This window comes from Gymnoscopelus braueri, assembly GCF_963280865.1.
Source record: "Gymnoscopelus braueri genome assembly, chromosome: 16".
NCBI lineage: Eukaryota > Metazoa > Chordata > Actinopteri > Myctophiformes > Myctophidae > Gymnoscopelus > Gymnoscopelus braueri.
The window spans coordinates 23,694,787-23,705,273 of NC_137616.1; positions in this window are offsets into that span (position 1 = coordinate 23,694,787).

A 10,487-nucleotide genomic window follows, 5' to 3' on the forward strand; every position below is an offset into this window, starting at 1 on the left:
GACACGTAAATCCCGCCCACTACATTTGATTGGGTAAAGTGCGGCCTGCTTCCTGATCTGAAGGCACGCCCACTAGGCCAGTGTGTACGCGATATGACGAACCCCCCGACAGATTCAAACGCAGAGCAGAATCTATTCTTGAGAGATTAGTCCCAGCGTGATCTATGACGACACCAGCGTTGCTCCGAATGGAATGCGAAAATGCCATAATTAAAAGGAAAATGCGTGTTCTATCTCCATGAGGAAGTTCAAATGTTTGGAACTATAGCCCATAGCTGCCCGCTTTGCGGCGAGATCAAAGCGTGTCGCAACTCTCCCTCTATGGGTCTGGTCTGTCCTCATTCCCCTGATAAAAAACCTATTTTGTAGACAAATCACAATTGCTCAACAATGACTTGCTATTTCTTTGAACAGTAAATTGTTTCTCATATTATATCTATGAGACTCATTAGATCTATATCAATTGTATACAGTGCATGCATGACTGTGTTGGGCTACAGGCTATGCACATACAGTAGGCTACTGGTTTTGCCAACTTTGGTCAACTTGGAGTGATACAGTGGTGGAAAGTAACTAAGTACATTAACTCAAGTACTGTAGGCTACTTATAAGTACCATTTTTTTTTTTTTTTAAACTTTACTTGAGTATTTCCAATTTCCAATACTTTTACTTCTACTCCACTACATCTCAGGAAAATATTGTACTTTTACTCCACTACAATTATTTGAAAATGTTAATCACGAGGTACTTTTGTAGATTTAGATTATTACAAAACATACAAAAACCACTTCAACCGACAAGCTTACAGCATGCATCGCTTTTGTGCTGTGAGCTTGTACATCATCTTTTTTCAAAGGATTTTACACATTTGGAAACTTGTGAAATGGGACATTCTGCATAATGAGTACTTTTACTTTTGGTACTCTACGTATATATTTGATGCCAATACTTACTGTACTTTTACTCAAGTACATTTTGAGTACAGCACTATTAATTGTAAAACTTTACTTTGTACTTTTACTCAAGTAGAATATGAGTACTTCTTCCACCACTGTCTGGAGTGATATGTTCATGATTTTCAGGAGCTAGCTAACCTCAACTCTTGGTTGTAGCTACAGCGAACTTTTGTTTGAGAAAATAAATCGACTGCATTGAATCGCAATAACGGCTGATCTTACTTATTGCTTAATTACTTACACCGCCATTGATTGAAGCACAAACTGTCACTAACCATGCAGTCCATATCGGTTGTTGAAGAGTTTTCTGCTGTTGTCAATACATCCATGCCGTTGTGTTTTGGAGAAAATATAATTATCATTTTTCATACTGGTTTAATAATTAGGCTACTGGTAGAGAATTTGTTCCTGGGCCCTAGAACACTGTTTCCCGAACAGTGGGTCGGGACCCATTTGTGGGTCGCGGATACATTTTTATGGGTCACAACACTATCCCTTCATATTTTGTTTCCCATTTAGTTTTTAATTATTATTATTTCAAAACATTTTCAAAAAACATTCAAAAATAAATGCTAAATCTTTCATGAATTAAAAACAAATTCAATGACTTAAAGGAATTCAAAGAAATTCCATGAATTAGAAAACAATTTTTTAAGAAATAGTGAAAATAGCCGATCTACAAGGACACAACGTGGCTAGAAGCGGTGCCTTGTGAGCTTGTAGATCTGCAATTTTCACTAGTTTGGGTGCGGGAAAACATCGGATTTCTCTTTTGGGTCTTGAGCTAAAAAGTTTGGGAACCACTGGCCTAGAGCACCAGCCCTAAACCTATGCCATGCAATGCCAATTTGACCCTGGTGTAATCGACACGGTGATAACAGCGAGAGACGTTGCGGACAAGCCGTAAAATCCAGACTGCTCACCAAAGAGCTGTGTGGAATTTCCCATTATCTCTCCCCCATCCTGACATCAAAGATGAAGACAACAGATCAGGAAAAGGGGGGGGAGAAAGCCAGGCCAACCAAATGGCCACATACACACACACACACACACAACTTCCCCCCTCTCTCTCTCTCACACTCTTTCTCCCTCTTTTTGAGCGCATGGAAAATTATGTTTTCACCACAAAGAAGACATTACACGTGACCTCATGGAGAGACATGTGGACAATAATGGACAATAATGTGAAAATGTAGTACTATGCTGTATTTCCAAATGTATGCCTGGTGTTTAGAAGTGACCGGGGCCTGACCCAAGGGGGGCCCATGGCTGACCTGGGTCATAAAACCACACGGAAGGGTTCTGCTTCCCCTCCCGGTGACTCAGAGTCAGCAAATCCCACAGCAGATAAGGATTTAGCATAGTAATGACATTTGACCACACTTCAAAGACATTTTAGGGTATATAGATCCCACACGAACAACACTCTTAGCTAAAAGCCGCCAAGGGATGAACCACCCCCTGGCTCTCCCATCACCAACCAAGGACGAGGAGGGTTAACCAGCCTTCCTAGGGCTCTTCAACACGGAACCACCAAGGAGGAGGTCGAGGTCCAGGCCACTGCAACCCGCAGCCGCGGCAAGAGCAGAGACTGATCAGAAGGCCTCCGCTCCACTCATCTCCATCGCACACGCACCCGAGCCGTGAAATGCGCCCTTCTCCAAGAGGACATCACCGCGGTCAACTCGGCGACCCGGCCTCCGCCACCGTCGACGCCAACTCAGTATTGCCTTTGCACTGAGATTCCCGAACTCTGAGACCACTCGCTAGAACCAGTGCCAAGTTGGGCTTTAAAGCGCGCCTGTGTACCTTTCTCCCGAAATCCAGAGTCTCCGGACTCAGGCCCCTATCCAGGGTCTAAAGGTGTGTTGAACCATTTTGATTTGTGCATTAATCTTAAGGCGACGTTACTGTGTTTACAAGAGAATATCTGTTATAGTTGAGCATAGCTCAGAAGGTTTTACAATAATGCATCCCCAATGCGATTCCTTCTTTTACTCTCTGTGACTTTTTCTCTCTCCTGTTTTCTTATCTCCCCACATTAACTCCATACACAACATAAGTTTCTGTTTCCCAAGCGTTGCTTTATAAATACTTGTAACGGTGAAGTCTGAATAAACCCAATTTTATTGTAACAAGGAAAGTAAGGATGTTTGGTGTCTTTTGTCCGACCAGTTAAAATGTATCTCTCTCTGATTAAACAGACATTTATATAAACCTGTCCAAGAACTCACGTTACATTACAGTGACGTAAGATTCAATAATAATAATATATATATATATACCTATATGTATGTATTATTATATTGTAATTGATTCATAAATTATATTTATATGGTTTATGAGCTAATTACGTCCTGTGTTCATATGCTGCGATCTCATCCAGTGTCATGATCATTACAGGTGGTGCCCCGTTATACGAGGCAGGTTTTTGTCTTTAAGCAGAGAGAAAATACTAGACTGTGTTGACAAATGATACCAAACATCTACGTTTGAAAACAAACGTGGGGAGCAGTAAGAGAAAAAACCAACAGAACGCGCACCGCGCTTGGATAGGATGTATGTCAGCAAAATTACCGTGCCCTCTTTTTAACTAAACCCTGAGTCCCACTGCAGGCAGTGTGTGCGTCAGGCAATAGAAAAAAAATAGAGTGTTATTTCCCCCCGGAGATAATAAAAGAAAAAGTATTCTTTTAATGTGAGTCCAGCACTCAAAAGGTTGAAAAATATTCTTTTTAAACTAGCTACTTAGAAAGAGCCTTTCCCTTTTAAATTCTGACAAAGTTTTTACCAATGGCCAATTTATGAATAAACACCGACACTCGATGGTAATTAACTCGAGCCGGTAATTATAATAAGAAGAGAAAGCGAGATTAGTTAACACAAATCTAGGCTAAACCAAGGTAAAATTACGTCAAAACTGGACTGAGATTTATTAACTTTTGTAAGCTTGTTATAATCTCTAGTATCCTCTTAGACCGTTTATTAAATCGTCTAGGAGACGAGGATCTCCAAAAGTGAACCGCTACTGTAATGCTTCAGCTCACTTAGAATCCTAAAAAGCTAACAGATCAGATAAAGAAAAAGAAAAATACTCGTACTTTTATTTTTCAAACTGGTCCGTAATTTAACTGGTTTCGTGACGATTGCTGAGTGAAAGACTGGGATCGTGTTTGGCCACAGATAGACTAAGAAGCAAAAGACAGCGACAGAGCTGTGTGTTTTTTTTTCTCTCTGGTCAGAATGCACAGAGCTCATTCACAAATTCTCCAGCAAACGCCATTTTGAATTACGTAAGCAGACCCCGCCCGTTGGCAACGTGACAGCACGTACCACGGACACTAGCAGCTTAGGACTCCTCCTCCACCAACTCTGAGCTCCACAGAGCCAGGGAATTGAGGGAAAGTGGGCTTCCTTTGTGCGGGTACTTCTTGGAGTAACGCTCCAAGTATCACTCACGCTGCACTGTCAATCAAGCGACAGACACCCTTATGAGTTAATAACTATAAGTAAGCCGTTGTTAATTTTGGTATCCTCTGAGACAGTTTAATACAGTCTCATGAGAAGGGGAAATTCGAGTGAATCACTATTATAGCGCTTAATAGTCACTTAGAATCCCAGTAAAAGGCTTACAGATCAGACGAAGAGAAAGAGAATAGCCAAAGTCGTATCTTTCTTCTCTTAAAACTGATCCGTAATTTAACTTGTGCCAAGATTGCTGTCTGAAGGAAATTCGTGTTTCTAACACAAACAGCCACGGGCCCGTACAGCCTGCTGACTGACCCTCTCGTGACAATTCAGTTGGCGCCATTTTGGATTGCGTAAACACACCCCTCCCCCGTTGATAACGTCACAGCACGGGCAGAGGCTTTGTGGAGCTAAGAACTCCACCCCCACTACAGCCGAGCTCCAGTGAGACATTCACTTGAGATAAAGATCTGTTGTGGTGACGTTGTGTGAAGACAGACTGGTATCCAGTGTTATATTTAGAGGTTGTAGCTATGAACGGTGCGTTCGAATCGGCGAGAGTTTGACTGTGAGTTGACAAACAAAACCGGAGTGACAAAAGTTTCATCTGGGTCATTTGATTGACAAATCACAGACAGAGCCTGGTTGATCCAAACCCAACGGACCATATTAATTTTCTGAGTTAAAGTTTGAGCTCGTTTTAAAGTAAAGGGTTAATAAGTTAACTGCTTAATTCGGAAAGTTAATCTTAGTTCAGAATTGGAAACAGATTATTAATTTTTGTTCCTTTGTAAGAAGAAACACAATAAGTCTGAAGATTGCAGAGTATTTTCGGCTATAATTCCCGGAAATTTTTCAATGTTCCGGTTTCTAAAGATACTCTGCAGATTGTTCACGTTTATTCTGAAATTTCTATAAATGGATAGAATTATTTTTTTTAAAAAAAAATTAAAAAAAAAAAAATTGATTTTTTTTTTTTTTTTTTTTTTTTTGGAATTTGGATTAAACAATTTTTTTTTTGGATTAATTTTTAGAGATTGAATTTAGTTAAAGTTTAAAAAAAAAAAAACTTTTTCTCACTTCTCTCTGATTAGTTTTTCCAGATTTTAAAGAAAGGTTTTGTTTCCTCTCTTCTAATCTCGGTTATTTTGGGGAAAACCCAAAGGAACCTTCAAAGACTTTTCTCTCAATCAAAGATACTTTACTATTCGAACCGAATAAACGTTTATTTAAAAAAATAAAATAAACTAAACTAAGGAACCTGGGATTAATAATCCCTCTTAAATTTGTAGGTCTCAAACAAAGCTAAACACCTCAAAATAATTATCAGGGAAACCTTGTCTCATCTTCACACGGCCTACTAAGTACAATTCCACTGTTACTTCACCAGTATTGCTGCATGTACCACTCCTTCTAGTTTTGTCCAAAGTAATAGCTAACACTAGCTGAACATATTTGGACCAAATACCGAACCCTAGTAGTCGCTCCTTTCGCCCTGTCCATTAAGATGGCCTCTGTGAAACAGGTCGATGAGCTACAGGACAAGGTAAAGGATTTGGAAAGTAAAGCTGCTTTGCTGACAACAGCTGAGCAGGAAATAGTACAGCTAAAAAACCAAATTGCCACGATGGAATTAGCCGTAAAACAAACTCCACCTTCCCCCAGCGCAGGGCCTGGACAATCAGGTCCCGCTGACGCGAGGATAATTCAGCTAGAAACAGAGGCGCTCGACCTTCAAGACCGCCTCTCTGAAGGACAATTAGTGAAAACTAGACTAACCCAAGCACTCCTGGATGTTCAAACTGATAACACTGACTTTCAAAGTCAAATTAGCGACCTGCGGAATGACGTAAACGTCGCCCAGGGTACGGTAACTGTCAGAGAACGCCTCATGGGGTCCTTAAGGGCGGAAATACATGGTTTTACACAGGAAAGGCAGGCATGGCATAAATACATCTCAGAAACGGACACTCTAATTGCAAAATTGAGACATGATCTGGAAGTCTCCACACACCAGGTCACTAGCCTAAAAATTGAAAGCCAAATTGCCAGCCATGACTTGACTAGACTAGCACATAGGGACACTGTTCTCCCGCCAGGGAGAGAAGTACTTCCCCCGTCAGGCGGAGCCCCGGCTTCCCTACCGGGGATCCACCCTATGTACACTAGCCCAGGTCACGCTCTGCTAAATGGTAGTCAAACCTTTCCAAATACGGGGAGCCACCCTCCACCCTCTGTAACACCAACTGTCCAAAGGTATGAGGCGCCTCTCCCCTCCGGGCAAGCCGGCCTGAGCCTGCCGGGGCAAACCCAGCCAGTGCCACACGGTACAGGTACTCCCCCAAGGTCAGGAAACGGAACGGTGTCACCACGCGCTAACCCAGCCGGTCAACACCTAACCACTGACGATCTGAAAAAACTTGCTAAATTTATCCCACGCTTTAACCCCACAACAGATGGGGACGTGGATACCTACACCTATTTGGAGGACATTGACTACCATTTAGAAGAATATGCCCCTGTCACGTCTGAAACCAAATTAAGACTCATTACGCTAACCTCCAACCGAGAGGTCAGCAGTTTTGTTAGACGGCAGACAGAACAAACCCGCCAAGACTGGCAGGCTATACGTGCGGCAATTATCGAGGAATTTGCCGACCACCAAAGCAAGAGTGGTATTACCGCCGCAATAGGAGTTCGCCACTCAAAGGACGAACCTATTAACGTATACTATGCAAAACTGCGTAGAGCGTACTTTGGCGATCAAAATCTACCCAATATGGAAGAAAACGAATACTTTAAAGCCTTGTTCTTAAGTAATTTGCATCCTTCCATTAAAAAGCAAATTCCCCTTGGGGTCGAACCGAGACATACGCAAGCTAACAAGCTCCGCAACCTGGCCCGAGAAGCGTTCGATAGAGATCGCACTAAACCCCAAGCCCATACGGTATGCCCAATAGAAAGCCTTGAACTTGAGGGGGGGCACCCTCGCACAGACAGGTCCAACAACGGACCGAGTGACTACCCCTCACATCAAGAGCAAAACGATTGGGAACAATATGAAAGGCAAGACGACCGTGGTCAGTATAGGAGAAGCGACCGCCAGTCTCCCTCCTGGAGCCGACCTCGCTCCCCCTCATACGACCGCGATCGTCCCTCCTCCCAAGATCGTAGTCCAGACCGCGGTCGCTCGCTCTCACGGTATAACTCTGGGACAAGACCTGGATTCCCTGAGTTGGTACAACAGCTCCCAGCTGAAGTCCCCAGAGAATCACGATGGCTAAGCCCAGCCCGTGACGACAAGAATTTGAGAGAACCTAATCACTTTGTTCCAACGTATGCTTCATATGACACCACTTCACAATAGTTCGTGTTTCATCTAAAACATAAGGGGGGTCCGGTATATTTTTAACTTTTTGCGCATAGGTTTCTCAAACTTTGTGTCAAATGTTGAAAAATGGTTTACATTATCATTCATAAAACGTGACCAACCTAAGGGGGGGGCACGATGATACATACGTCAGGGTTACCACGCCAGACGTGGTGGCCCACAATGACAGCAACCCCGACCTGTATCTTGACACCAACACGGCCCAAGCCTGTTGGAAGTAGGACTACCTTCCCACCACAAGGTGGGATGACCGCCGTGTGTGTTGTATTTTGTTTTGAAAAAAAAAAAAAAAACCTTTATATACATTTTGCTTTGGCATTTTATTCTTACACTTTTATAGACATTTTTCTTTTGCATTTTAGTTTACTTTAAGTCAAAGGTAATTTTGGGTGCAATACCCGCCCAAACGGGCTCTTGTTTTACTGTTATAAAAATCCCAGCATGCGATCTTCCCCTTTCCTCCGGAAAGGCAAGCAAACTAAAACTTTAGCGCATACTGAGTGTGGCCCTACTCAAAACCACCTGTTAGGTTTCAAAGAAAACCCTGTAGGTTCAGTTAGATGTTGGGCTAATGTCTCATTGGCACTATGTTTTTGTTTTTTTATTCTTTCTCTGTTTTTCTCTTCTACTGGGCCCCCATAGAGATTCAGAACCCCATGTAATACCCTGTAAACACTGGCCTTGGCCAGAGTTAACTCCCCCGGTTCTAGGACACAGACGGTCCTGATATCAGCATGGTTTTATTGATTTCTTTTTGGCCCCATTAGAACCTTCTTAGCCAACAGCCAAGCCCGGCGGGCTAAGAACCCCATAGAGAAAGAACACCTTCTTTTCCCTCTCTCTCTCTCTGTCCTTTCACCTCGGTGCCTTTACGTAGGATGCATGCCACTAGACTATAGCAGTGTCGCCTTAGGGTTATTGCCAAGTCTAATGGTGGCCGCCCTAGAAGGCCAGATGGAATGTGTGCCACGCTGTGTGTTCTCTCCCTGTTATCCAGTCGCTGAAATTCTGGTACGCCAGCAGAAGACCCTGGACCTGCGGTCCGACCTTCGCTGGCCTAAATGGGGGTTTGTAATCGACACGGTGATAACAGCGAGAGACGTTGCGGACAAGCCGTAAAATCCAGACTGCTCACCAAAGAGCTGTGTGGAATTTCCCATTATCTCTCCCCCATCCTGACATCAAAGATGAAGACAACAGATCAGGAAAAGGGGGGGGAGAAAGCCAGGCCAACCAAATGGCCACATACACACACACACACACACAACTTCCCCCCTCTCTCTCTCTCACACTCTTTCTCCCTCTTTTTGAGCGCATGGAAAATTATGTTTTCACCACAAAGAAGACATTACACGTGACCTCATGGAGAGACATGTGGACAATAATGGACAATAATGTGAAAATGTAGTACTATGCTGTATTTCCAAATGTATGCCTGGTGTTTAGAAGTGACCGGGGCCTGACCCAAGGGGGGCCCATGGCTGACCTGGGTCATAAAACCACACGGAAGGGTTCTGCTTCCCCTCCCGGTGACTCAGAGTCAGCAAATCCCACAGCAGATAAGGATTTAGCATAGTAATGACATTTGACCACACTTCAAAGACATTTTAGGGTATATAGATCCCACACGAACAACACTCTTAGCTAAAAGCCGCCAAGGGATGAACCACCCCCTGGCTCTCCCATCACCAACCAAGGACGAGGAGGGTTAACCAGCCTTCCTAGGGCTCTTCAACACGGAACCACCAAGGAGGAGGTCGAGGTCCAGGCCACTGCAACCCGCAGCCGCGGCAAGAGCAGAGACTGATCAGAAGGCCTCCGCTCCACTCATCTCCATCGCACACGCACCCGAGCCGTGAAATGCGCCCTTCTCCAAGAGGACATCACCGCGGTCAACTCGGCGACCCGGCCTCCGCCACCGTCGACGCCAACTCAGTATTGCCTTTGCACTGAGATTCCCGAACTCTGAGACCACTCGCTAGAACCAGTGCCAAGTTGGGCTTTAAAGCGCGCCTGTGTACCTTTCTCCCGAAATCCAGAGTCTCCGGACTCAGGCCCCTATCCAGGGTCTAAAGGTGTGTTGAACCATTTTGATTTGTGCATTAATCTTAAGGCGACGTTACTGTGTTTACAAGAGAATATCTGTTATAGTTGAGCATAGCTCAGAAGGTTTTACAATAATGCATCCCCAATGCGATTCCTTCTTTTACTCTCTGTGACTTTTTCTCTCTCCTGTTTTCTTATCTCCCCACATTAACTCCATACACAACATAAGTTTCTGTTTCCCAAGCGTTGCTTTATAAATACTTGTAACGGTGAAGTCTGAATAAACCCAATTTTATTGTAACAAGGAAAGTAAGGATGTTTGGTGTCTTTTGTCCGACCAGTTAAAATGTATCTCTCTCTGATTAAACAGACATTTATATAAACCTGTCCAAGAACTCACGTTACATTACAGTGACGTAAGATTCAATAATAATAATATATATATATATACCTATATGTATGTATTATTATATTGTAATTGATTCATAAATTATATTTATATGGTTTATGAGCTAATTACGTCCTGTGTTCATATGCTGCGATCTCATCCAGTGTCATGATCATTACACTGGCTTGGAAGTGTGCCTGCCCGTACAGTAATTACCCATGTAACAAAAATATTTTC